This window comes from Haliaeetus albicilla, chromosome 2 (genome assembly GCF_947461875.1).
Source record: "Haliaeetus albicilla chromosome 2, bHalAlb1.1, whole genome shotgun sequence".
NCBI lineage: Eukaryota > Metazoa > Chordata > Aves > Accipitriformes > Accipitridae > Haliaeetus > Haliaeetus albicilla.
In genome coordinates, this window is record NC_091484.1 from 55,697,791 (window position 1) to 55,725,328 (window position 27,538).

At 39.6% G+C, this 27,538-nt stretch overlaps 1 protein-coding gene across 4 annotated transcripts in view; it reads right to left on the reverse strand.

Annotated features, from left to right (window-relative positions):
- Positions 1 to 27,538, reverse strand: part of CDK14 (cyclin dependent kinase 14) — a 334,071-nt gene that overhangs the window by 293,818 nt on the left and 12,715 nt on the right. The window contains exon 1 of one of the 4 annotated variants that reach the window (XM_069775384.1): positions 4,591 to 4,748. The exons of the other annotated variants lie outside the window; for them this stretch is intronic. The gene's annotated coding sequence lies outside the window, so the exon portion shown is untranslated. Of the gene's footprint in view, positions 1 to 4,590; positions 4,749 to 27,538 lie in introns of those variants that run through there. 4 annotated transcript variants of the gene reach the window in all.

Here is a 27,538-nt window from a genome sequence, read left to right on the forward strand (position 1 = left end):
TTGGGCTCACTGTACTCCTAAAATATCCTTGTAAAAATAAATACTGGCAGTACCATATTATATTTTGCAACATCAAAATATTTTGTACCAAAAATATTAAAATGTGAAAGGAGAAAGATTTTTTTTCCACTAGAGTAGGAAAGGACCAGCAAGCCCTTCACATCCCCACTAATGACAATTTTATAGCATCACTCTCGTATCCAGAGTGACCATTGGGGGAAATAAAGCTTTTCTAGGTTTCCAATTTGTACAAAAACATTTAGAATCCAGCTGTTGCTTCCTACCAGTGCCAAGTGAGGCTGGGGGCGAGGGGAGGTTTGTTGATCATGACAAGTTACTGCCTCTGTGTCATTTGCTAACTCTCAAATGGCAGCGTAACAGTTAGGAATAGGACATCTTTATATCTCCCAACGTATCATGGAGAAAAAAAAATTTTTTGAGGGTCTCAGTTTCCTTTACAATTTTGAAAATCCTTTATCTAGTTGCAGTAAATTCAGGTTTTAAGGATGAGCTGGTAGATAAGCTAGCCACGTGTGTGTGTGTATATATACATACACATATATATGTAACATGAACATGATGATGGTCATGATCATGATACCACTGGTTCTCAGAATTACTGTGTAGGTAGCAATTCTCCCTACTTCTGTATGGGAGTGGAGAATGACGTATTCCACATCCACTTGGATTATATTTGTAAAAATATTTTGTAGGAAATAGCTTGCTCAGTATTGATCTACCTCTTCTGGCTTCACACACCATATACAATGGTCTTCAAATATTATTTGCTGAACCTGATTCTCCTGTATTGAATGCAGACAGAGAGAGGTGTATTTTCCTTCAGCCTCTTGCTGGTAACTAAACACAGAAGGAACACCTTTGCAAAAGAAAATGAAAATTTGTGGCACCCATTTACAAGAAGGGTCAGAGGGAGGATCCGGGGAACTACAGGCCTGTCAGCTTGACCTCAGTACCAGGGAAGATTATGGAACAGTTCATCTTGAGTGTGCTCACATAGCATGTGCAGGACAACCAGGGGATGAGGCCCAGCTAGCCTGGGTTCATGAAAGGCAGGTCCTGCTTGACCAACCTGATCTCCTTCTATGACCAGGTGACCCGCCTAGTGGATGATGGAAAGGCTGTAAATGTTGTCTGCCTGGACTCCAGCAAGGCCTTTGACACTATCTCTCATGGCATACTCCTTGAGAAGCTGGCATCTCACGGCTTAGACAAGCGTACTCTTTGCTGGGTAAAAAACTGGCTGGATGGATGAGCCCAGAGGGTTGTGGTGAATGGAGTGAAATCCAGCTGGTGGCAGGTCACAAGTGGTGTTCCCCAGGGCTCAGTATCGGGGCCAGTTCTCTTTAATATCTTTAACAATGATCTGGATGAGAGGATCGAGTGCACCCTCAGCAAGTTTGCAGACGACACCAAGTTGGGAAGGAGGGTTGATCTGCTTGAGGGTTAGGAGGCTCTACAGAGGGATCTGGACAGGCTGGATCAATGGGCCAAGGCCAGTTGTATGAGGTTCAACAAGGCCAAGTGCCGGGTCCTGCACTTGGGTCACAGCAACCCCATGCAGCGCTACAGGCTTGGGGAAGAGTGGCTGGAAAGCTGCCTGGTGGAAAAGGACCTGGGGGTGCTGGTTGACAGCCGGCTGAATATGAGCCAGCAGGGTGCCCAGGTGGCCAAGAAGGCCAACGGCATCCTGGCCTGTATCAGAAATAGTGTGGCCAGCAGGAGCAGGGAGGTGAGTGTTCCCCTGTACTGGGCACTGGTGAGGCCGCACCTCGAGTGCTGTGTTCAGTTTTGGGCCGCTCACTACAGGAAAGACACTGAGGTGCTGGAGTGTGTCCAGAGGAGGGCAACCAAGTTGGTGAGGGGCCTGGAGCACAAGTCCTCTGAGGAGCAGCTGAGGGAGCTGGGGCTGTTTAGCCTGGAGAAAAGGAGGCTGAGGGGAGACTTTGTCACTCTCTACAACTACCTGAAAGGGGTTTGTAGTGAGGTGGGTGCTGGTCTCTTCTGTCAGGTGGCTGGGGATAGGACAAGAGGAAATGGCCTCATGTTGCAGCAGGGGAGGTTTAGGTTAGATATTAGGAAAAATTTCTTTACTGAAAGGATTGTCAGGTATTGGAACAGGCTGCCCAGGGAAGTGGTTGAGTCACCATCCCTGGAGGTATTCAAAAAGTGCTCCAGAACATGGTTTAGTCGGCATGGATGATGGTTGGACTCGATGATCTTGAAGGTCTTTTCCAACCTAAATGATTCTATGAAGACTTCAAGGCAATTTGTAAGCAGAAGATAGTGTTCTCTTTGGGCAACAGAGTTAATAGAAGCACTGACTTTAAGCAGCAATCCGCTTAGAAGTAAAGCAATGAAGGCCTCTATATTTTGTAGCAGTAGCCTTCAATATCAAAAACAAAACTCAAAGAGAATTCATTTGCTTGCACACATTTTAATTTAATATCCTCCAACTTGAAGTTACTTAATTTCTCACACATGATAGTTTATTTCACTGCTCTAAAGAAGCCTAGTACAAATGAAAGTTGATTCAAAGGAACTCTTTCAGTTTGCTTTAAATCAGATTAAGAGTTAAACAGCCTTTTAAATTTTCTTCTGACTTATTTACTCTATTTTTATTACCTAGCTGTCTTTGTGAAGCTTAATACTTTAGAACACCTTATGTAACAAAACATGAAGGGAGGTTGTGACCATGAAATTTAATGCAAAGGAGCCCTTTCAAAAAAGGATACTCAACATTAAAGTTTCCAGTACCAAAACTGTGTAAGCTTGGCTAAATCTTCAGTGCAAAATTCAGGGTATGTCCATAACCCCAGAGAGCCTGACCCCTAGGAAGTTTGCAGAGTCTAAAGCCATACAATGTTGATGTCCTTCTCAAACAAGCTTTGCTGAAACATGACTACTAATCAAAAGTCTGGTCATCAAATGCCATATGACTAATCCTGCCAAAACTAACTTAATCAAATAGGTTGTCAAATGCTTTAACCTGTGCTGTGTCTCACATTCTCCATGAATTAGTTGTCTTTTTTTTTTTTTTTTGAGACTTGCACAATCAAGAACAGAATGTACAAAAAAATACCCTACAGAAACAAAAGGGCCTTTTTGCCTACAAATTACTGCCATGACAACATTCTAAATCCAAAGGGGACGTAAGCAGGAAGAAAGAACTGCCCCAGAGACTACAACTATTTTATAAAGCAGAAACGAAAGCATGCATTTTCAACAAGAGATTTCTATGGCTAATTCTTTTGTTTTTAAAGGCAGTTCCCACAGTATAATATACCCCACTGCATATCAGACTTTCAAACGTCAAAAGGCCATACTTAACCGATTAAAACAATGTACACTGGACACAACTAAGAATTTTCCAGCTTTCTCAGTCACAGTGTAATTTTTAATTCAAATTAAACTCACACCCAGTCAGCCAAATTCATGCATGACACCTATTTTCAGGGCTCCATTATGTCATTAAGAAAAATAATTTTATAATAAAGAAAATCTCACTCTCATACAAAATCTGTCTTACAACCCCATAGTAATGCATCGAATGACAAATCACTGACTCCTGGCAATAGCTGGTATACATCAAATACCATCCCAGTTCATTTGAATAGCCTTTACTGACAACAAATACAGACAACTTAATATCTGTTTTCCATAGTAAAGCTTTTTAAATATACTAATTCATTGAATTGTGGACTCGATATATTTTTAAAATTCATTCATCCTTCCCAGTAGAGTAACTGCCAGAAAAGAGACCTCCCTTGCATAATTTTCTTTAAAGGGATTTATAAAATAAAAAAACTGCTGCAGTAAACCAGAAAGCAAATCAAACATTCTTGCCTAGACAAAGAAAAAAATATCAGTTACTGAAATTGGATGTAACAACTCAAAACCTGACTTCTAGAGCTAGAAATCTTTAACCGCTTGGGCTAAAAAACTTCCTCAAAGAATGTGTGACACAACCACCATTAGACATACTGTTGTCGTTTAGCTTTTACACTTCAGTTCCAATCTAACTGACTTCAGCCTCATCTATCTGTACAGAAAAAAAAAAGAGAAAAAAATACAGATGTATGCAGACTGGAGGGGTTGTGGCTCTGCCTCCTTGTGGCATTAAATATGTGCTTGTAGTTAATACATTTCACGCTCTCTGAAGTCATTACCCAAATGTGGAACCAGCTGTCTTCAAGCCAGTCCTAAACTCCTCAGCCTAGGAGACTTCCCGCAAGACTGACAAACCCACTTTCAAGAACTTGTAAACATCGAGAGAAATTGCATCAAAAACTTCCAGACACTGTTGTCGAGTTTGGTTCCTTCCCTCGGACAGCAGCATCCCAAGCTCTCAGCCCCCAGGCTTCACCTGCTTCATGCTCTGGAGTGAGCTTTGCGCTGGGGTGATGGTGGTATTGATCTGTGGTGTTGCAGTTATTTTCAAGTCTGATTTCAAAGCATGTATTAGAGAGCACAAAATTACACAAAGTTAAGCTTAGAAAAAAAGGAGTATGAACTTACACAAGCAGGAACCTGTTCAGCGCATAAACAATTATTTCCACAAATTGCCCTTACATCAAAAACTTTGCAGGCCTCTTCATTCCTTTGCCTTTTATTCTTTTCCTGCTGATGAGGTAGTTTCCTCTACTTGCAAACATAAAGCAAATTAAAGTGTCCTCATATTCATACTGATTTCCACTCCTTTTATTTGCATTCTCACATACCCTTTAACCCTATTTAAAAAAAAAAGCATTTCACTATGAAAAACAAAATACAATGCTTTTTAAGTATCAGGTACTGCTTATTAAAATTAAGAAGCAGAATAAATTCTTCAAAACATATATTCTCCTCAGAGGCTATGTAGCCTCCTCCCCAAAATTAATGCATTCATTTGTACAGAGCACAGGGACTTAAACAATGAGAACCTGATTTCTACACTAATGTATGCTAACTCTTTTTTCAAAAAAGTTTTCTGTGCCAGAGGTGGTAGCTTAGGTTTTCAATGGTATGGTATGTCTATAATGTAATGAGCTTTACTGCATGTGTGTATATAGATTTATTTACTTATGCTTACCTAGATCTCCTATCTAAATAGTCAAAATGTATAACACACTTAAGAATAAAAACAAAGATACATCTATTATACCTGCTAGGCACAAATTTGGCAGAAATACGTCTGGGACAAGTAAAAATGAGAAACAAATGTTGACTGTACCTTTTGATGAGAAATCATAACCTCAAATTTAACAGCAGCATAAGAAAAATAACCCACTGAACCACCATGTCCAAGAATAATCAATATCTCTTTAGTATCATGTAGTTGCAGTACCCGAGACCAATCTTAAAGGATAAAGTTAAAAGACACACATGAAATATTCATCAGCTGTAAATACATTTTGAACTTCCACACCATTATAGGATAGACTTTGCAGTAAGAAATATTGTACCTCAAGCTACTGTTGTGCAGAGACACTCTAAGGCAATCAAATTATTTTGTCAAAAAATATTAAGAATTTAAGAGTCAGCTTAAAAATACTGAAGTGTTGAAACAGGCAGGTAACATTAGTTTCTTTCAATCCTCTTCCCCAATCATCTCATAAAAGCAGCTGGAATGAAATTTTATCAATTCATTCAAACACTATATTAAAAGTATTTTAGTAAGTATAAAAGTACCAAAAAGTTCTAATAAATACTGCCAAATCCAAACACCGTATTTTTGGGGAATTCTCTGAACAGATTACACCTGGCACCAAAAGAAACTCTGAGTATAGATAAAACCAATTTTTTTTTCTCATTTCTATGAAGACTTAAAGAACACAACCAGCTGCTTTGACGTCCTGCCCCTGCTGCAGAAGAGGTACTCACCTACTGCAGCCCCGGCAGGATGCTCTGCTCCAACCAGCAGGCAAAACGCACTTGGCCATCCTAAGGTCTAATTTTTATCCTAAGTGCCAGCACAAACAAACAAACCAAATAAATCAAACTAAATACATAGTAGATGAGCACAGAGGGATACAAACTGCAGAAATGGAAGACACTTCTAACAGCGCTGCACCATCACCCCAGGTTGTAATGCAGTAATCAGCAAAAAATAACAGTGTTTGTAATCGTATTTTTGTGTTTCCCAGTGCCACTTCTTGCTTTCAGTATTAGAATGAGAGGAGGACCCGCAGCCAAATTTTTTTTTTTATCCTCTGGATCTTAATGAAGTTTATGTCCCTACTTGCTGTTAAATTACGCAGATTAGTAACACATGAGTAAAATAAATACAATCCATCACATGATTAAATTTTAAATTATCACATCTGAGAAGGAAAGCACAAACAACATGCATTTGGCATGTATGCAGCATTTATTGCCCAGGTTTCAAGGCAGGACTTCTGTTCAAAAGCCTTTACCTCTTCAGCCAAAGTAGTAATTTATTTACCTGGCTGCTATTACAGACTTCTCAATGGGAGAAAGTATATTCTAACATTGTATGAATACTGTGGCAGTGAAATACAAGAACAAAGAATTATCTGGACTTACAATTAGCCAAACGCTTCTGTAGCTGTGGCAACAGCTGACGCTGCATAGATGCACATAAACTAAGGATGCAAAGGTATGCACGTGCATGGAATGTAACCCATCACATTCCCACACTGACATTTAGATTCCACCAGTTATCTTAGAGGGTCTTAGATCTTGCAGCTCTAACCACAAGTTTACCAAATACCTATGAATATGACTCATCTGTGCAGTTATTAGAAAAGGGATGCTTCACTTAATCTCATCTGGAATATATCCCATTCATCTCAATCCCACTTAGATCAGACACCAGTTTGCAGCTGCGTACATTTCTGATGTGTTCCTATGAGGTGCTCAATACACATCCCAATCCTACTGCTAACACCATTTTAATAGTTAATCAATCAAGTCTAAATGTTCCTGAGTTCAAAACCAGCAGCTGCTATGGGCTGATGCAGATCCAGCAATGAGCGGCTTGTTTAGGATTGCGTACTGGATTCACCTCCACTTCAAAAGACGGTCACAGTGCTATGCAGCAAGGGCCTCAGCACCATTTTTCTGCACTAATTAGTTAGTTTATGAACTGAAGATAGCTCAGGGAGCACGGGATTGGAAACATAGCATCATCATAAACTACTCTTCCTAGCAATGACTGGTAGAGACAATAAGTGGCCTTGCCAAAACACAGTGTGCCTCTCAATGCTGTCTGAATGCATTATACTCTGGATCAGAACAAGAGGCAGATCATTCGATTATCTTGATTGGCGGGGGGGACGGCAGGGGACACGCTGCACGCAACCCTGCAACCTACAACCCACACCACAGATTTGGACACCCTTCAGAACAACTTGCATGTATCATGAATATGACACAACAACTATTGTTTTATTAGGAAAAATACCTGTTTTGATTCTACTTCCCTTAATAACATAGTCTCAATATTTTTCTTTAGTCTTCAAAAGAGGACACTGATTTGATATGTCATTTGCTTGCAAGACTCACAACAACAGAACCACAAGAACACCTTTTTCAGAGCAACTTCTTTTCGTAAAGCAATACCAGCTCCATTTTGCTCAATCCTTGCAAGCAATTCAGAGGCAATTGCTTTGGACAGCAGAACAGCAACCTCTGGCATCACTCCCACCAGCTGCCTCCATTCACATGTAAACCACAAAAGGTTGGAGGATATTTTTCCTCACAGACTTCTCCATGAATGATATGACACAATTCAGAAAGGAAAAACCCAGAGACCTGCTATTAAAAGCCTCTCCACACATTCCCTCAGCTTCCAAGTTTTCCCTAACATTCTCCATCATTCCCCACTGATTCTCTTACTCTGGCAACACTGCCAGGCTACACACTTGGTTTTTTTTTTAATTCCTCTCACTCTACTTTCTGCCTTCTGTGCTGGAAAGGCAGCTTTTTCCTATTTGTTTTCCAACATGCTGAGCGCAGCTATAAGAGAATCTGCTTAATGCCTCCAAGTATTGCTCACTGATGGGAGCAATAAAAATGATAGTGTCTTGCTCCTTCTCCTTCCGATTCCTTAGTAACGCAAAACAGTCTTTACATCGAAAAATAAAGCATTCATACATCTTAGAGGGGTCTTGGTAATGCTACAAAACTGAAGGCAGTGACAGTAAATATCCCCAATCGTAGATTTTCTCTGGCACCCTTCTGCCATGTAGAGTTTATTTGTACAGTCTGCAGAACTACTTCAGCAAATGTTTTACTTTCTGAGCATGCAGAGTTCACTTCAGATGGCTGACACTTCCCGGAAGAAGAGCCGGGGGAAGAAAGAAAAAGAAACATCTTGGGACTCCCATTTCCACTCAGCAAGGCTCTGTCCCTACTGCCCTCAAAAAATACGTAACCACTATATTCTGTGTACTTTCCAGTGATAGAAAAGTGCTCCAATCTGCCTCCCCAGTTTAAAAAACCCATCTGGGTATTTGTGCTTAAAGGGGAAGAAAGAGTGAGAGCAAGCAGACTATCCATCCATTTCACTGGCATATCCTCCACAAAACCTTAGCAGGCTTTGGTTTCATCTTGTATTTTTAAAGTATGACAATTCACAAGATCACTTGTATCCTTTGATTAAAGGACAACAACAAACCAAAAAAAGAAGAGGCAGCCATTAGTACATGAAAAGGGTTGGACAAGAAAATTTGTGCTTTTTGATGAACGATGAGAGCTTGAAAAGGGTAATCAACCTTAAAACACAACCAATAAAACACTAGTAACACATTAACAAAAACATTAAAGCAGCAGTGTTTATCTGTAAGACTGCTACCTAAAATCTATGAGAAAAGACACAGTAAAATATTTCAAGAAGAATTTTAAGTATCACTTTAAAAATCTCCATTTTGTAACTATTTAGTTCTTTTCCTTCCCATTTCTTGCTTTCTGCATACAAAAGCTACTGGTGGGAGTAAAACAGAAAATTTCATCCCTCTGCATAAAGCACTTTAAGCTAGAAAAGAGTTCAGAAACCCAAATTCACCTCCTTCCCTCACCAGATCTACCAGAGACAAGCTCTCAGGACCACAACTAGTAGGGTATGAGACTGGTGAAGTTACATATTGTCACTTTCTTTTGCCTGAATCTCACCACCAAAAGACTAATGAAAGCACTTTCTATTTACATTGACAAAATGATCTGCTAAGAAAACATAGACAGCACTGATAAGAATTGCTGATGTCATTTATAGCCTACCTTCATATACTAACTTAACTGCAATAAGTTATTTAACTCTTTCTTTACATCACTTTTTGGAAGCTGATAAACTTTTCCAGCCCTTTGCATATGAAGACCTTTTTCTATATAACTGGAAACTGAAGCTGCCTGGAAACCACTAACATATGCGTCCTTCTCAACTTTTGTTTTGATCTTGAAAGGGAAGTCAGCCTTTCCTGCCCTACTAGAAAGCTCCATATTGATTCAGATTTAATTTCTAAGAGCCAAGATGTCTTTTTTTTCCTCAGTAGCCTTATGCACCCTGACATTAACTCATTCAGATGCCTCCTCACACCTGTACTCTCTATACATTACTGAATACAGATGCCAATGAACCTACAAAAACAGCCCTGCTACAATGGCTTACATGCAGGTTTAACACATGGATTTCTGATTATTCATGCATGTTTTAAAATTTGTTTAAATTCCCTTCTGGGCAAAGGTCCCTCAAATACAGTCAATGGTTCTTTCTCATTAATTAATGGGAGCTATTTTTTACTTCACTATTATTTGAATAGTAAATGTTGAAATGCATGTGAAATGAGATGCTATATAAAGACACAAGAATTCCTGCTCTTCCTCCTAGTGCACTGAACAGAAACTTGTCTCTTGTCAACTGCAAGGTCCCAAACGACAAGACTCCCAAAGTTAAAACAATTCAAGGAGTCATTCATCTTAGCAGCTGGAATGTTGTTGTGCCACATTCAGAACTTCACATCAAAAGCCCCATTCCTAGATCAAATGACATTTCTGAAGTACTTAATCACTTTTCAAGATATTTTTTTCTTACGTGCACTCACAGAACCATTCCTGACTTCCTCCCCTTTTCCCACTTTTTACCTTGGGGGTAATAAAATTCTGGTTCACTTCATCTGAAAGACTTATTTTCAAGAAACAGATGATATTTCAGTAGACTAGATCACATCTAGGTTCCGTTTAAATGACTTTATCTCCTTGTATTCCAGTTCATTGTCTGAAGTGGAAGCAGTCCATCTCTCTAAACGACTCTTCAAGTTTCTGTTTGCCAATTTGACCATCACTAACCCCTCTAACCCAGCTTGTAAGGATCCTGATCCTTCAACAGGTATCTGAAGACATCTGTGGCCTTCCCATTCTCTCCCCAACACTTACATTGATAAAAGATGGGGTGTACTCACTTCCAGTCACCCTTCTTTCTTCTATGCCTCTGACAGATGTTTCTATACAATATACTTTCTTTTCCCCTTTACCACAGTCTCCATATCAATGGCTGTGTGCAAGACTCCATGTTCTCTAATTATTCTCTCTTGAATGCAAGTCATTCAGCCCATTAGAATCTACTGGGAAAACAGGCAGACACGAGAGTACAGACATGAGATACCATTATGCCAGAAGGCACGAACGGGTCAACTGTTCCTCTTTTGATCTGTAAACAACTACAGAGGTTCTGGACAACGTGGCTTTGCTAGACAAAGGAGAGGGAACTAAGATGCTGTTTCCCCATGTTTTCAGTCCTGAGACCTTTCCTCCAGAGCTCCAGACTGCCCTCGCCCAGCAAGGAACTCCCACAAAGATTTAGAGTAAATTACCACATAGCACTCATGCCAACAAAGAAAGGTATACAAAGATAATATCCAACAAACTTTTAAGTCACACCATGAAACTCACTATAGAAGTGTGATCAGGATATAAAAATTCATACACACATCTGTCATGACATCACTAAAGTTATACCCTTTTCCTTTTAAATTTAATATAAAATATATTAAGAAACAGCAGTTATTAGCAGAAGTTTTCAAGTGCCACCAGACAGTTAATACCATTTGATATCATTATTCACTTGACATTAACAGCAGAAAACATTTCCTTCATAAAACCCAGCTGTTCTGGGAAACATGGTGCCCTTAAAGCTGTCAGAGCAGGAGCTCCAGCCTCCGGAGACCTGCCTAATCAAGGTTAACGTCCTTCCAAAGCATTTAAGTGATGCTGTTTGTAGCAACATAAACTGGAAAACAAGGTAAGGTGTGCTGCCTCTGGCTGGATGGAGTTAATTTTCTTCACAGCAGCCCATATGGCACTGTTGTTTGCGTTTGTGACCAAAACAGTGTTGGTAACACACCAATGTTTCAGCTGCTGCTGAGCAGTGCTTGCATGGCCTCAAGATCTTCTCTGCTTCTCATGCTGCCCCCACGATGAGTAGGCTACGGGTGCACAAGGGGTTGGGAGCGGACACAGCCAGGACAGCTGACCTCAACTGACCAAAGGGATATTCTGGGAGACATAACATCATACTCAGCCATAAAAACTGGGGGTTTGATCCTTCCAAGGTAGCTGTTGCTTGGAAACTGGCTGAGCATCACTCTACCTGTGGGGGAAGGTGATGAGTGATTGTCTTTGCATCGCTTGTTTTGGTTTTTTTTTTCCTTCCCTTCACTTATTAAACTGTCTTTATCTCAACCCATGAGTTTTTCTCACTTTCGCTCTTCCAATTCTCTCCCTCATCACACTGCAAGGGGGAGGGAGCGAGTGGTTGGTGGGTGCTTAGTTGCTGACTGGGGTAAACCCACCACGTAAGGTCTCCTCTAAAAAGCTATAATGTGCAACGTGAAGTTATTACACTGCTGAAAATACATGTCTGTTACAGACAACAGTTCATATTCTCCACTAGTTTAAACACTCACAATTTGCTGAAATGAAATAGTAGAAGTACTACATTCTCAAAATCCAAATATGAAAATAAAGTGTTTAACACATAACTGCAAGGTACTATAGGAATATTTAAGAATAAAAAGTGATTCTGTATTGTAAAGTACCTTCAGGATCCACATCTTCTAGGGTTCAGATCCCCTGTTTACCAAGAAGCATATCTTTGTAAATGAAAGAGGTTGTGCACAGCACCTTTAGGAAGTGCTGGAAGTACTTAAAATAAATTTTAGTAATTAAACAACCAGAGACAAAACAGAGCAAATCTAGTACTTCCTCCCAATAATACTGTAACTATAGTTCTGCTCCAATGTTATGTAAATATGGGTAACTACTGTAAATTATAAGGTTTTTGTGGAAAGAGGCTGCATGCCAAAAGAAACGCACATCCTATTCTTCCCTCCCAATCCGCCCCTTTTTTGGTGGAAGGAAAAAAAAAAAAAAAAGACCACTTATGAAGTGAATCTTTGCCTGTATTTTGGGCTTCTGTATTTCTTTAAATTCAGAGCAGAACTACAACCCCTCCAGCCTCCCTTGTTTTCTAAGTATTTTCTACAGGATTTTTTCTAAATTACTCAGTTGGGAGACTAGATAAAATGACCTACTAAGGTTCCTTCCAACCTAAATTATTTTATTATTTCCTTTCAGATGAAAGTTTTGTATGCCACTTTCCTACACAGAGCCATTTTATTGCCTACATACGAACTCACGCAAATGCTGAAATTAATGGCAGGGCTGCCAGACCCCTAACAATAGCAGTGCAAACAGCATCAACCCTGCAAAAACTCTAACACTACAGAGTGAAAATAAAACCTAATATTTCCATTTGTAAAAAAAAATGAAAAATATGCTTTGAGACAAGCAGTACTCTGAAGCATAAGAACCAACATAAAGAGAAGAAATGAAAGTGATTCCACAAAATTAGACATACATAGTACAAAAACCAAACTGACATACACGATAGCCTGTGGTATATTACTATGACAGCTACAAGCAAGGTAATTGAACTCTTGTACACAAAAGATTCTGAAATAGAGATGATAAGCACAACAGTAAGAAAGAGGTCAAAACTTATACATAAACTTTATTAAATATAAACCACTATTATAGCTCAAGTCAAGAAACAGAAAAATACAGAAAATCAAGCTAGATGAAAATTTTCCACCTTTTTGCAGAAGCATAATGGTTTCAGGAAAGTTGCCATTAAGAAAGGATATTTCAGAACCAAAACAGGAGCTAGATCTGCCTCCTCATCTCCATAAGACAGAATATCATCTGGTGATCACAAAACTGAACTGGGCTATAAGATATGTATGCTGAAACACTATCAGCTTTTCTACAGTGAGCTGGATCTTCTTTAAGAAAAGGATAGAGGTTTTCGATCCTGTTGCAGACAAAAAAAGCACCTGAAATCTCAGTACTGTGAAGGATAAATATGTTTATTTCCCAGCTCAAAGAGTAAGGCTTATTACACTTTGACAGCAAAGAAGCCTTTACTCACAACTTTTCCCTGGTGTTAAACAAAAAAGCACATGCACACATACACAAGAAAAATACCCACAGAGCATTTTCCTTCAAGCTTGAAGGAAACAGAATACAAACAAATTAAAGCAACAAGTCCCTGTGGTCCCATTGAAAAATACTCCACAGGAAACCCAAGTTGTAAGGTGAAACTATTCTGACTAGGAATGGAAATAGAAACTAAATGTTAACAGGAGCTGAAGGAAAACAGCTTAGTTGTAAGTTATTTTAAATTATTTAAGAATTATTAAGTGGGCAGAAAGAAGACAGCTTCATAATCAACCACTTGCTTTTCATTAGCGTTTTTGTGAAGTTTGTAAAATCTCTAGAGAATGAAGTCGCATTTTGAATCCCATGTAAGTAACAAGACATCTTCCCCTCCCTTGAAAACACCCAGATGCCTTCACTATACTCCAGTTTTTCTTCACTGTTCTTCTCTTCATTCTCCTTTCTTGGCTCCAGGCTATTCTACAATGGATTTGCCAGCAGCTCTAGAGACTAGGTGGACTTCTAAGAGATAACTCATTTCAGCAAAAAGAATTATTTTTCTTCTTTTCATTCATGCCAGGCATCTGAGTAAGATAAATCATGAACTGCAAAAGATGAACCAATACAGAACTATAACTACGCCTGGAGTTTTGTCAGCATAAGTAGTATTGTTTAACAAAATTATCCCTAAGAAACATTACAATGATACTGCAATTTTTACGTGTCCCTAGCTCAGAGCAACAAACCCCAAACACAAGAATGCCAATATCGGATAAACCCACTCAGCCTGGTACGCCTTCTCTGACACTCAATTGACAAGTTCCGTGCTTTTTGTAGAGAGAGTGCACATACCCTTCCAGTGTGAGTCACCTCCAGATGTTTTTCATTTGTCCCCTCCTCCAACATCTGCTCGGTTGCCCAGACATGCTTTGGTCTCCCAAATCTTGGGAGAAAAATCGCTCCCATCCCAAGCCCTGCAAAGGCTTTTACCTTTTTACCCTGGAGCACCTTTACTGCAGGAAGACAGAGACAGCAACATGAGGCAATGAGATCAATCCAATCAAGCTCTCCACAGGACACTTCCCTCCATCTGATTAATTTATTTTTTTTTTACTCATCTCATCCACATCATTCATAATTTTGCATCTGTCATATTCCCCTTCGGTGGTCTGTCCAGGCTTAACAACCCTAGTCTACTGGATTTCTCCTTAGGACACAGCTGCTCCATATCCCCGTAACTCCAGTTCTAGGAAAGCCTTTCCAAGAGGGACTCCAGAACGCACCTTGACAGATTACCCAAAGAGAGAGCAAAGAAGAAAATGGTAACCCCTTCTGTAAAGGCATGTAAAGGAAGAAACATCCTTGACTCTCTCTGCTGTCACCTCCCTATTCCCTTCAAAGCCTCAAGTTAAAAATCACGAGAAGGAGCAGGGCAGAATGTCAACTATTTATAAAAGCTGAGAATATGCTAGCAACACAGCTGCTAGCTTCCCCTCCCAAATCCCTCTGGTTAACATGAGGGAAACCATTTATATCAAGTAAAGATGGTAAAGTTTATATACAATACATATAACAGATAAAGGCAGGATTAAATGAGCAAGTAGAGGCCCAACCTGTCTAACATGGATATCTGTAGTTTGAATATATCATTTTAGAGACAGCAATTAATTTATTCTGTACTTGCATTCATTGTAGATAAAACTGGCTTGAATAGGCTTAGAATCAATACCAAATTTTCACTTATATTTGAAAACAGATTTATAAGTGTTTCTAACTTATTACCTTTAAAGATTGGAAGTCATGCTATGAATACTTCTGATGTCCTTAGCTACTTTTTAAACGTACACTTACTTAAAACCAGCCTTTTTTTTAATGTTATATATATAGTCAAAGACTTATGCAGAGTGAGTTAGAAAACTCATTTTCTGAGAAGCAGCCTAAAGAAGAGTTCATCTGTTCATATTAAAACATAACATAACAGTATTTAGGAGCGGGGAGGAAAGTGATGGGGGGAGGCACCTATGCATGCATCAAAGCTTCACTTAAATAGTATAAAAGAAGTAGATATCAGTTAGGCTGAAGCAGCATTACACAGAGACTTCATAAGGAAAACTTAAGTATGGAAGAATTTTAATTTTCTCTCCCAAGTTTTCTGTAACACACTTTTTTACTTCCAGAAAAACTATAAACCTGAAATTGCAGTTTATACACCTGCTGTAGTTGCAAGGGACAAAAAAAATTTAAGACATGATTTGCACACTGTCATGTTAAACACTTCCACACCTCTTGTCAGCAATCAATCAATGCTGCTAACATTTACCTGAGGAATAACCATTGTTTTCAACAAGAAAATTACTAGCTTGTGCCTGTTTTTCTTATTAAGTATCATTTTACAAATCAAGGCTTTGATTCTGCAAGTACTCAAATTTTTGACATGTTCATGTATTTCCCTGGAAGCCAGTGAGGCTCTTGGAACACAAAGCCGAGTGTATTTCATGCTTTGCAAAAACTTTACTAAGAATTTAGGAACCAAATACTAAAATCTACTTCAGTTACCAATAATATGAATCCAACTGAGAAATACATGGTGACCTGTTTATTAAAAGATACTTAAACTGCTGACCCCATCTAGGTTACCAGAATAGTAGGTTTCCAAAATGTATTTTTGTGACCAAATCCAAGAGGTCTAGAAGTCTATCTGAAAAGGAAGAAAAATAACAGACATAGCAGAAGATTGAAGTGGGATAACAGAAAAGGTAGGGAATGATGAATTTGAGGACTCTAAAATTTAGGCCCTCCCTAGATCTTCCTAAGTAATAAAAAAAACCCACAATAGTAATCTATACTCTTTTTCAAATCAATCCGGAGTAAACAATAGGTTTATAGCTCACACTAATTCTAGTGAGAACTTTATGATATTTTTAGTGCCACAGCACAGAGCTCATTAATTAGAAATGCCTAAGTGCACCTCAACACTAGAGTTTTGTTTTGCATTTTATCATTTGTCTCAGTTGTTAACTTTAGCCATTAAGACCGAAAAACAAATTAAAAAAAAAAAAAAATCTGTTTCAATCACCACAATTCACTGACCCATAGCTGATTTTTTCATGATGTGTTTTGGGATTAATTTTTTAGTATTTTACACAATAATTAGCTAGTTTGGGAGCAAACCCTCTCCAGGGGATCATTAATTAATTACAGACATGTTGTTTATTAATGCATATTTTTCTTTTCCAAAACTGTACAGCAGGAGTGAACATAATTTAGTCCCTTCTCTTAAAAACATAAATTAATAGTAATTCTGTTTTACTGCACAATTAATTATGGCCTAGTTTTAAAGCATCCCCAAGTTTGATCAAGCAAGAGCCTAAGGGTACCATTTTTTAGCATAATGAGCACAGTCTTTTGAGCTCTTCTACTGAAGAAGTTTGGTGCTCAGGACATAGCTTCATGAACAAGTTTGCAAGACGCATGCCATCCTGCTATTACAAAATGGCAGCTGCTCCATAGTAAGAGCACATAAGGGGCAATTCCGCACAAATACAAGCTAATATAAGGCAGTTTACTCCTTAAAGTAAAGGGTAAACATTGTGTAAAAAAAGGGGTAAAATACGTGATCATGTGCCAATCTTGGGCAGAAAACTGAAATAAAGGTATGCCACACTTTCAAAAACAGAGGTTACTCAGCTGTGCTTCATTGATGTTGATGGCAGCTTTATGCACAAGCAAAAAAAGTTGTAGGTACAACACAGGCTTTTCAAATTAAGAATAGAGCCCTATTATTATCATCAGCTCACAGACTCTTTCCTAGAAATCAAGGGTTAGACCCTGAAGTGTTAAAGCTAGAATTACAACCAGGAGTCCTGTTGACAGCTGGTAAGATGAAATGAGTAATTCTGGTTAGACTCTGGTTCCCCAGCTGTTTTTTCCACATGATATTTCTTAATGCCAATTCCAGAACTGGAAACACTTCAGGAACAAGCCCATAAGCAGAGCAATTCACCATAAGAAGCACTTAAAGGCCACACTTTAGATGAAGAATTGAGAGGTTTCAACTAGCCTGGACTTGCTCCACACAACTTCATGTGATATGTTTCAACCTCTTCTTAAATACATATCTAAAGAATAACTAAACAAGAAAACCAAGGAAAACAAACACACACAGCAGGTAGTGTGATGGGATATTCCCCCTTCCCCTAGGTTTACAGAGAAGAACCCCATGTTAAAATCAGTATCTCATCTCCCACCCTACTGCCTAAAAACACTACTAATCAGGACACAAAAAAGAAGAAAGTTCTTCACTTTAACACTGTCTTTCCCCCAGCTTTACTAATGTCCTTTAAAAAGTGAAAGCTCAAAACATGGCACAGAATTTCTTTCATTTGACAAAGCTTACTTTTGCTCTCATGCTTTTGGCAGCAAATGTTTCCTCTTTCCGGATGAATCAATCAGGAGCCCCAAAATGTCTGCACAGGTTTGCTACGAAGGAACAATTCCAGGCAAAAGAAGCTTTATTTCCACTGGAAGGATGTAGTTCTTTTAGAGGTTCATAAACACAGGTGGTTTCCATGTATAGGTTACTCCCTCAGAGCCTCTTGCTTTTGAAACTAACTTCGAGGAAGAGCAGGGAGGGGAGAAGCTTAAACACACATATTATGCATATTAATAAAAACAAACAGCAGGAGAGCCCCTTTTTTTTAATTCCTCATGGAAACAGGAGGCAAGAGGCAAAGTTACTGATTTCTATAAGAGGAAAAAATTCAAACCCCAGCAATAAGCTCGGTGTTGCTTGCTCTGGAGTACCAAGTCTTAGGGTTTGGGGAGAGAAAGAAACAGGACAACTTCTCCAGAGGTGTCTTTGGCAGATGAGCGGTGGATAGGAACAAGCTTCTAAAGATAAGCTTTTTATTACAGATGTTTCTAGAAATCTATTTGGATTTCTTCTAAGCTTTTATAAACAAGTGGTTTGAAACAATACCTCTTACAGTCTTTATAGAACTTGGACCACAATTATTTGCAAGGTACTGTATGGAATTACATATGAAGCAAATCACCTGTCCTTACGGAAACACTTAAAATATTATTGGTGTTCATATACGACAAAACTAACAACAAGCCAATTGCTTGTGACATAAGCAATGCAGAAAGCTTCAAACATATTGCAAAAAGAAAGCAGCCTGCAATAAAGTTCATGAATCACAGAACAGTGGAGGTTGGAAGGCACCTCGGGAGGCCACCTCACCCAACTCACCTGCTCAAGCCAGGCCAGCTAAATCACGTTGCACAGGATGGGTAGGTTCTCCAGATGGCTTCCGAGTATCTCCACAGATGGTAACTCCACAACCTTACCGGGCAACTTGTGCCAGTGTTCGGTCACCCTCACAGTAAAAACGTGTTTCCTGATGTTCAGAGGGAACCTCCCATGTTTCAGTTTGTGCCCATTGTCTCTGGTACTGTCACTGGGCACCACTGAAAAAAGCCTGACTGTCTTCTGTACATCCTCCCTTCAGGCATTTATAGACGTTGATAAGATGCCCCCTGAGCCTTCTCTTCTCCAGGCTAAACAGTCCCAGTTCTCTCAGTCTTTCCTCATAGAAGAGATGCTCCAGTCCCGTCATCACCTCAGTGGCTCTTCTCTGGACTCTCTCCCTATGTCCATGTCTCTCTTGTACTGAGGGGCCCAGAACTGAACACAGTACTGCAGGTGTGGCCTCACCAGTGCCAGCTGGAGGACAAGGATCACCTCCCTTGACCTGCTGGCAACACTTCTCCTAACGCAGCCCAGGATACCATGAGCCACCTTTGCAGCAAGAGCACATTGCTGGCTCACGTTCAACTTGGCATCCACCAGGACTGTCAGGTCCTTTTCTGCAAAGCTGGTCGGCCCCCAGCATAGTAAGTTTTAGGAAACGGTGTTGCCTGAACTTAGAGACTGAGCCTCCTTTTTCCCCCCCCAGACAGAATTACATCTTGTACCCAGTTAAAGGCTGTGGTGGATGACATGGGATTTATTCTGGATGATGTTGTCACTCAGAGTGGCTCATACCATTACTGACAGACCATGAGTGCAAATTATATGGTCCTGTGGTAGACCAGTGAGGTTGCAACTCATGAAAGTTCAGTCTAACTTCTGCCTGATGTAGTATCTACATTTGAAATTCTGAAGAAGGCCGAGAAGCAAATTCAGAGTATAATTAATATATTCCCACTGAATATCTCCAATTCCATCTACGTTCTTTGGCAAAAGAAAAAAGAATTCTATTTTCCATTTTTTGTCTTCCTCTCCAAGAGGCCTTCTCTCTACATTTTTGACAAGAGAGAGAAACTGAGCAAGGAAGATAGCAATGGCTTTCTTCCAAATTAACAATAAAATAAACCCAATTCACACAGGTTTCCAAGATGAGAATCCACTCACAGTAGAACATCTGTCCTACAGGCATAGATTCACATAGGTGTCCTCTCTGAAGCTTAACTGGTGACACGAAAATGAAACATCACTTCAACTGTAAAAATCTACATCACTTCTACCCCACTTCTGGAAGAATGAAATAAATAGTGCTGGCAATAAACCTACCAGAGCATCTGAGTTAGAACTTTGCTGAAATTAATGCAGAAGACAGAACTTCCAGAAAGAGTCCCAGGTTCCTTGACAGTATTTGTTCAAATATATTAGAACTTTTTTTCATAACAATAACTTAATTTTTTTAGTTTTGAAGTAGCATTTTGTTGAATATCATCACTTTGTTAAAGCTCATAGTTTGAACCCGTTGACTTAGTGTCCATATGAAATGCATGACTAAGCATTCTCTCCACACCACTGAAAAGACCTGTTCTTGAGATATAAAAAAATATATGTACTTAGTCTAATTCACAACAGCTTAGTTACTGCAAACTTACTGTCAAAGATAAAAATACCATTTTCTTACTGATTTGAACAGAGAAAGTCTTGAAGAGCTACAGCTTGCCTTTTTGAAGTACAAGCAAAATAGGCATACCCCTTCATCTTCTCTGAGCTTCTGTCATGATTTGATGATGGCCAGGCACATCACATTTAACTGAGCCATACCACACTAATAGCTAACTAAATAAATAAAAAACCTCAAGTATTTCTCCAGATGCTGTCCTCTAGTTTCTGGAATTCTGTGCATCTCCAAGGTCAGCAGGAGATGCCTGTAACAAACATCCTGTTTCTATCTGGTTCTTCTCTGTGCATGAGGAGCCAAGATGAATCATAGAATTTTTTTTTCTTTCTTTCTTTCTTTTTTGGCACACCCACCCCCCCTTTTTTTTGTAAAAAAAAACCAAAAACCTTTTTTTCCCTCCAAACTGAGCAAACCTGCAGTCATGACAGACTTCCTACATCTAAACAAGCCAAGGCATGGTAAGAATGATCATGAATTTGACAAATGGAACCAGCATCATTCTTTGTGTGGATAAGCTAAAAACCTAACTTTTTCTGAGCAAGCATAGATTGCTATTTTAACTGTAAAACTGCATGAGTAATTGGCATCAGCAAAGCAGAGCAGGTTGGAGACCATTTAATAAGGCTGGCTGTTTAGAAAGCCAATAAATAAATGAAAGCTACCAAACCACACTTTCCATCGCTTCTGCCAGTGTCTGGCAGCCCCGGCAGCCCCAGCCAGCCCGCGGGTGCTCCCTTCTCTCCCTGCCCACTCCACTCAGGACCTGAGCTCCCACCCCAGCTGCGCTCCCCAGCCCCCTGCAGCTGCCTCAACACCTGGCAAGGACTTCAGTAACATCCTTGTCACCACGGACAAGGAAACAATACCAGCTTAAGAGCAAGGCAAGATAAGAAAGATAAATGGTGAACATAGATAATCACACTGAGACTAAGCTATGAATGAAAACAGGCACAAAACAGGAAAAAAAAAAAAGAAGAAAGCAAAGAACTGTATCTGTGCCTAAGAATTAACTGACAGCTACTGACACCATATTTGGACTATGATGCAGTTTTTGCCACCGTACTGGATAAAAGGAAATAACTAAAATGAAACCAGAAACTGTTATAATAAGAGGACAACTAATTCCAAAAGATGGAGAAGAGGCTAGACAAACCAGTCCCGGGGGGGGCGGGGGGATGTGTGTGTGGCTGGTTTAAAAAAAAAATAAACAAACAAAAAATAAACAAACAAAAAGCCAGACCAAAACAAACAAAAAAACCCAAACTTAATAAAAGGACTTTCAAAAAATAACATGTGAAAATCTTGTTTCTTTGTCAGAAAGCAACAATCACTGTATGTTAATGGAGAGATGGAGATAAAAATGAGGGGATGCTGATTAAGCTCTATAGGAATTTCAATATGTTCTCCTCCTAACTGCTTTCTGTAACTGCCTAACAATACAGTGAGGAAAAATGCTTCAGCTGAGAGGGTATTAACTTAAGAAAAATAATATGAACCAAAATATGCATTCTAGCCTCTGCATTACTTCTTGCAACATACCTGGGATAACAGAAAGTCTTCCAGATTTCAAAGCTGAAGGGCAAATGTGACCTAACTAATCACAGCAAGTGACCTCAAACAAATTCCTTCAGAGTGTCGAATTTTCAAGACGGAAGTCAAAAAACAAGTTCCAGAACAGCATGAAGCCAGCCTCAGGTACATTTTCAGGATCACTGTGGCCACAACCCATGCCCGAGTCTGAATATGCAGTTTCAGTGGAGGAAAAGGAAGACAAAGATCCATTAAAACAAAATAGTGCTCAGTGCGATCGCATAGAAATAAGAATCCACTGGTAACAGGAAATTCATTTTACTCTCACTGAAAGAAACAGGAAGACCGAGCTCAAACATATACAAAAAGATGCTCTTCCATACGTACATGTGAGCTATCAGACTAAGATGAAGTTCACATACCAAGAAAAGCCCTGCTGAGCACGTGGCAGCAGGAAAAATATTGTAAGCCACTGGTTTTCCTGGGCTAGCACAGCAGTGAATAGCTTCCGAAGCTAGTAACATTGCTTTTATTTATGAACACTGAAAAAGGTGAACACCTGGATCCTACTGAGAAACTTAATTCAGGTTAAGTAACTATCTCAGGAGAGCTCAAACACAAACAATTCTGGTTGTTGGAGCTGGTGGTAATGCACTATGTGCTCTCGCAGTGGCCTTGCCTCCATCATTTATCATTAAGTTTTCAGCAGCATTCACTCTTATTTTTAGTTATTAAATTACTGCCAATATTTCACATTTAAATAACCTGTAATATTCAAGTTTGAATTTTCAAACTTGATAAGGAGAATTGCCATACCCGAGAAGAACAAAAGAAGTACTAGCAGGACAGTGACTCAACTAGCACTGAAGTAGAAAGCTTTGCTGGAAGGGAAAAGGGATAAACAAATTCCAGAATATATAGAGAAAGAGGTGTATGGCAATGACAATTTCTTTAGGCCTTAATATCATCAAAATGACATTGTTTTGTGCACGTAAAATCCATTTTTTTAAATAAACTAGTCATAACCTACAATCTCCTTTTCTTATCCCTTCCAAATAAATAGCAAGAGATGTCAGTTGACTGAGAACTTTGATTACTGTGGATGGGATCCTGCAAATACATGGTTGTCAGTGATATTGTGACACACGGCACATGAGGCATCACACATGCAGAATTTCTCAGGAAAGCTAAAAAGTAGAAATAATTTTCATTTAGATCCTTTCATGATAAGAAGATTCAAATATAGTCATATGTCTGTTAATAGTGTGGCTTGGAAGAATTAGGGGAAAAAAAAAGCAATAAAGTCTAAGTACAAAGAAGATGGAAGAGACAGACCTATCAAGGAAGTCACATAATTATTTCTTGCCTCACAACCGGGAAATTGCCCAGCAAGGCCAAGAACAAGCAGCTGCTGATCCCATACGTAATGTACTGTGTTTTGTTACTCTATTTAATCTACCAATAAATTGCTATATCTCATATATCCTAAGAAAATAAACAGCAGGATTTACACATAAGCATACTTCACCAAAATAATAATAGCTTGTATTCAGACTCCACATCTCTGGAATGCACATATCCTCTCCTCTGATCAACAGAAACATCCAACACAAAAATAGGCATGCACAAGTGAGAGAAGTAGGCCTGGAAATTCATCTTCATTTCACAATGCTTTTCTGATAGCTGAAACACTTGCCTGCAGATCAGAACAGAGCTTTATATGTCAGTGTTTTGGCTGGATACTCACAAGTCACTGCTGCGGACATGGATTCAGACCAAGTTCTGCTCCCTTGCTCCATCCATTTTCAAAGAAAAATTAAGCAAAGTGCACATACATATTAACTAGTAACATGAACCCTTCTTCCATCCAGTGTCTATAGGAGAAGAGAATGCAGAGAAGGGGAGTAAGCAGTTTCACAGTTGACTGACTTAACCATTTTTTCTTACCCCATGAAAATAATATATACTTTCTGAAAGGTAAATGGGAGCACTGTCACCAAACATGCCAGGTAAAAGAACATAGGACTGAACACATCAATGGCTGAGGCAAAAAGCCAAACCACTGTCACTCAGCAGATTTAAAGGATGCTCTGAGATTCAAACTCTTCCCCAACCACAACAGAAAGGTTCTCAAATTTTGGTCTCCTAAAGCCCAGGTTTATCCCCCAACATTAAGAACAATTCCTGTTCTGAATGAGTAAAAACTCATTGCCGAGTAAAAACTCATTGCCAAGTAAATCACAAAACCTTCCACATGGTCTCAGATTTTGCTTCAAAGCCTTGAAACTGGACACAACAGAGCAGCCATTCCGCAGCCAGTTTTTCCTGGTGGCTTTCCTGCCACTTCTCAGTTACTTACTAGCTTGCATTGTGGTCACCTAGACCTGGTTCCAAAGTGTCTCACATCTTCCAGAACCCAACTTTCTTCCACGTGCAACACAGCACAGGAAGTGGCAGGAATCCCTAGTCACCTAGGGATTAGGTCACCCAGATATCACCTAGATATTGGTAATTCTCTGAGAAATTAAGCAAGGCTGTCCAAGGGTTGGGTTTTTTTAAGACACCAGAAGTTTCACAAACCAGCATTTTTACAGACCGATGAAAAGGCACAGCTGATCCAATAAGAAGCTGCCACACACCAGCAGAATGGCAGTATTGGCTCTCTTCCATCCATGCTTTTCATTCTCAGACTCACCTGAAGGACATTTGCTAATAATATTATCGGTCTTCATCTAGAGGAAACAATTACTCCCTTTAAGCAGCTGAGAACAGCTTTGTAAGACCTGAAGTGCTGGCACTATTCTGCTACAAATGCACACGCACTAGCATCACGCACCAGTCCCAAGAACTTATAACACAATTCAGATTCATAGTTTGTTGGAATGGCCTCAAAGACATGGCACATGGCAGCAGAGACCAGTAAATCTGTTGGGCGAACTGAAGTCTAAGCCCTCTGCTGCTAGGGAACCACTGGACCGACACCAGATCCTCAGTGAACAGTACTGGAGGGATAGAGAAGTAGAGTTAGGAGAGATAGGAACACAAACTCATTTAACCATCTCCTGGGAAATCTCCTCTGTAATGGAAAGGCTCATGAGACAACATCATCCCCACCCATCTTCCCCCTCAAAGGTGGCAGACTGGAAAAATTATCCAACATGCAAAGACCTTGTAAATCTGAGAATTACATAAATGAAGATGGGCTTCCTGCAGGAGGCATCAGATTACATTATTGAGATTTTACCTCCTTCTTTCCCCCCAAAAAAATTTGCCTGTGTCATGTCTCAAGTAACACTTCACAAGCAGCAACTTCCAGCGCCGAGTTGTTATCTTCTTCCAGGAATTATGCTTCCTCTCATTTGCTTTGTGACATACATCCGAACGGACCCGTTTCTCAAGACACTTGAACCACCTTTGTACACATTTGGCAAAGTAACTTAAACTACCAGATGAAGATTTTCTGTCCCAGTTCCCTGGTATTATTTAGAAACTGCTTTGACACCTATACTTCTATGTTTGTTTTCCAAATTCAGTTTCAGGGTTTTTTATTTTTCTAGCATTACTTCCTATACCTCTTTCCCACCAGCCTTCAGTCACGTCACAACCAATAACCACACACTACCTGCTTGTCCCAGCTTTAAGCAGACAAGAACTGCATCAAAGTCATCATACACTCTAAGTCAAACGCAAGTTCTCAGCACTCATAACACCCTCACCCCAAAGGTATTCAGACCATTTATAAATATTACCTATACAACACTTACTCTAACCACTTCTCTGGAAATTCTCCATCACGACATAACACACATCACAATGTAAAGCAGTTCAGTAGTCACCATTCTCCTGCTTCCTAAATATAAACAAAGTAATCAAGAAGCAGACAGCTCAGTCATGGCTTGTAACAATTTTACTGTATCGAGACCAATAAAGAATTACTGCACCCAACAAAGAGGGGCAAGCAGGCTTCCAAAATCCTTTGTAGCACAGGCTCTTCCCTAAGTCTGTTACACACCAACCCCACCCTTTTAAGTCTCCCAGGAGTGAAATAATCAATGTTTATTCCAAGATCCTACAAAAAGTAACACTGAGTCTCAAGAGGGCTAGATTTCCCTCTCCTCCATCTGCCATAATCCAGATCCTCTGCTGCAGGAGGAGGAGGTAAAGATATAGTTCCATATCTATACTTCCTACACACACTTCTCTAGCAAGCTACTTACTATAAATAAAACTTTTTAAAAAATGCACAAACGTTATTTAGTGTATTATGTGCCTCCTGCATTATGGCAAATTCCTCTTGTTCATTCTTTACAGGGCTCTACTTTTTTCCAACTACACCCTTCCCTTTAACTCTTCATATTCAAAATATTCTCTACACAAGAGTTCTGCTTCAGAGATGGGTGTCGTTTAAACCATGACATTTTTGATGGCAACATCTCAGAGAGGGAGTAGCCTTTTTGGGTCGGGGAGGAGGGCGGCGGGGGGGCAGGGGGAGAGACTGTGAGAGCAAGCACATTACAAAATCAAGAAGTAACTTGGCAAATCTGCCTCCCCTTTCACACACTTCCACTTCAAACACAGAAGTTGTTCCATGAGTGAAATAAATGAAATTTGGCTTCCTCAGAGTTGGAGACTCTAAACGTAGTAAGGAGTAGATGAGTATTAAGGATTTTGCTGAGGTCAGAGAACTCATAACACCTCCAACCAGATTCTCCTATATTCAGAAGAACTTGCATTCCTGCTTTTCCATCAGAGGAGATTCTTATCTCTATCCCTCAGCCACCTCACATGCTTTTTCACCAAGCATCTAGGCACCTAGTATCGGCCAGCTTCAAAGTTACTGGGTGGAGTCAGAAAATATTACATATGCAGGAGGCACAATCACAGTATCCTAATTTCCTATGGAAGGTGGCCTTAAAAAAAAAAAAAGGTACTCTTGATATTGGGATATTGTGCAAAATTAAGACTAAAATATCGCTATACAGCTCACCACATAAGAAGCAATAATCACAGCAATTCATATTGATCTTGAGTCTTAAGACTATTTTATTTCATTACGACATTAATGTTATTTTATCTAGTGCATATACATACGACAAAGTCTTAAACCACGATTTCAGTGCTTAGAGAAACTACTAACAACAGAAGGACAAGAATCAACCACTTGAGACTGACTAACAATAATTTAGAAATAAATCATAAGAGCAAGCAGCTAACCAAAGGAACAGGTTACCAGCCTTCCAATGAGGTTAGTCACAACATCAATACTGGCTGTCATTCCAACAAATACGCTGCAGTTCAGCCTCGTGTTCCTGGCCTTGATCACACTCATTTGAGTGCAAAAGAGAATAGTTCCACCATTATAAGACAGAGTGGACAAGTTCTATAGTTCTTGTTACACTAAGGGTCCAAAGACATCAAAGCAATCCTGCATAGTTGGAAGTTATTATTCTAAACTTTGACAAAGTACTGAAGCACAAATATGTTGACTCAAGGGCCAAACATTTGTTTATGGACTGTTCTTTGCACCTAGCACTACTCCTCTGAGGTATTTACCTTCTGCCTCGGTATCCAGAGTAGATAATCAGTGCTTTGCCTAAAAGAATGAAACAGATGCTTTCCGTGATAGAACCTACACT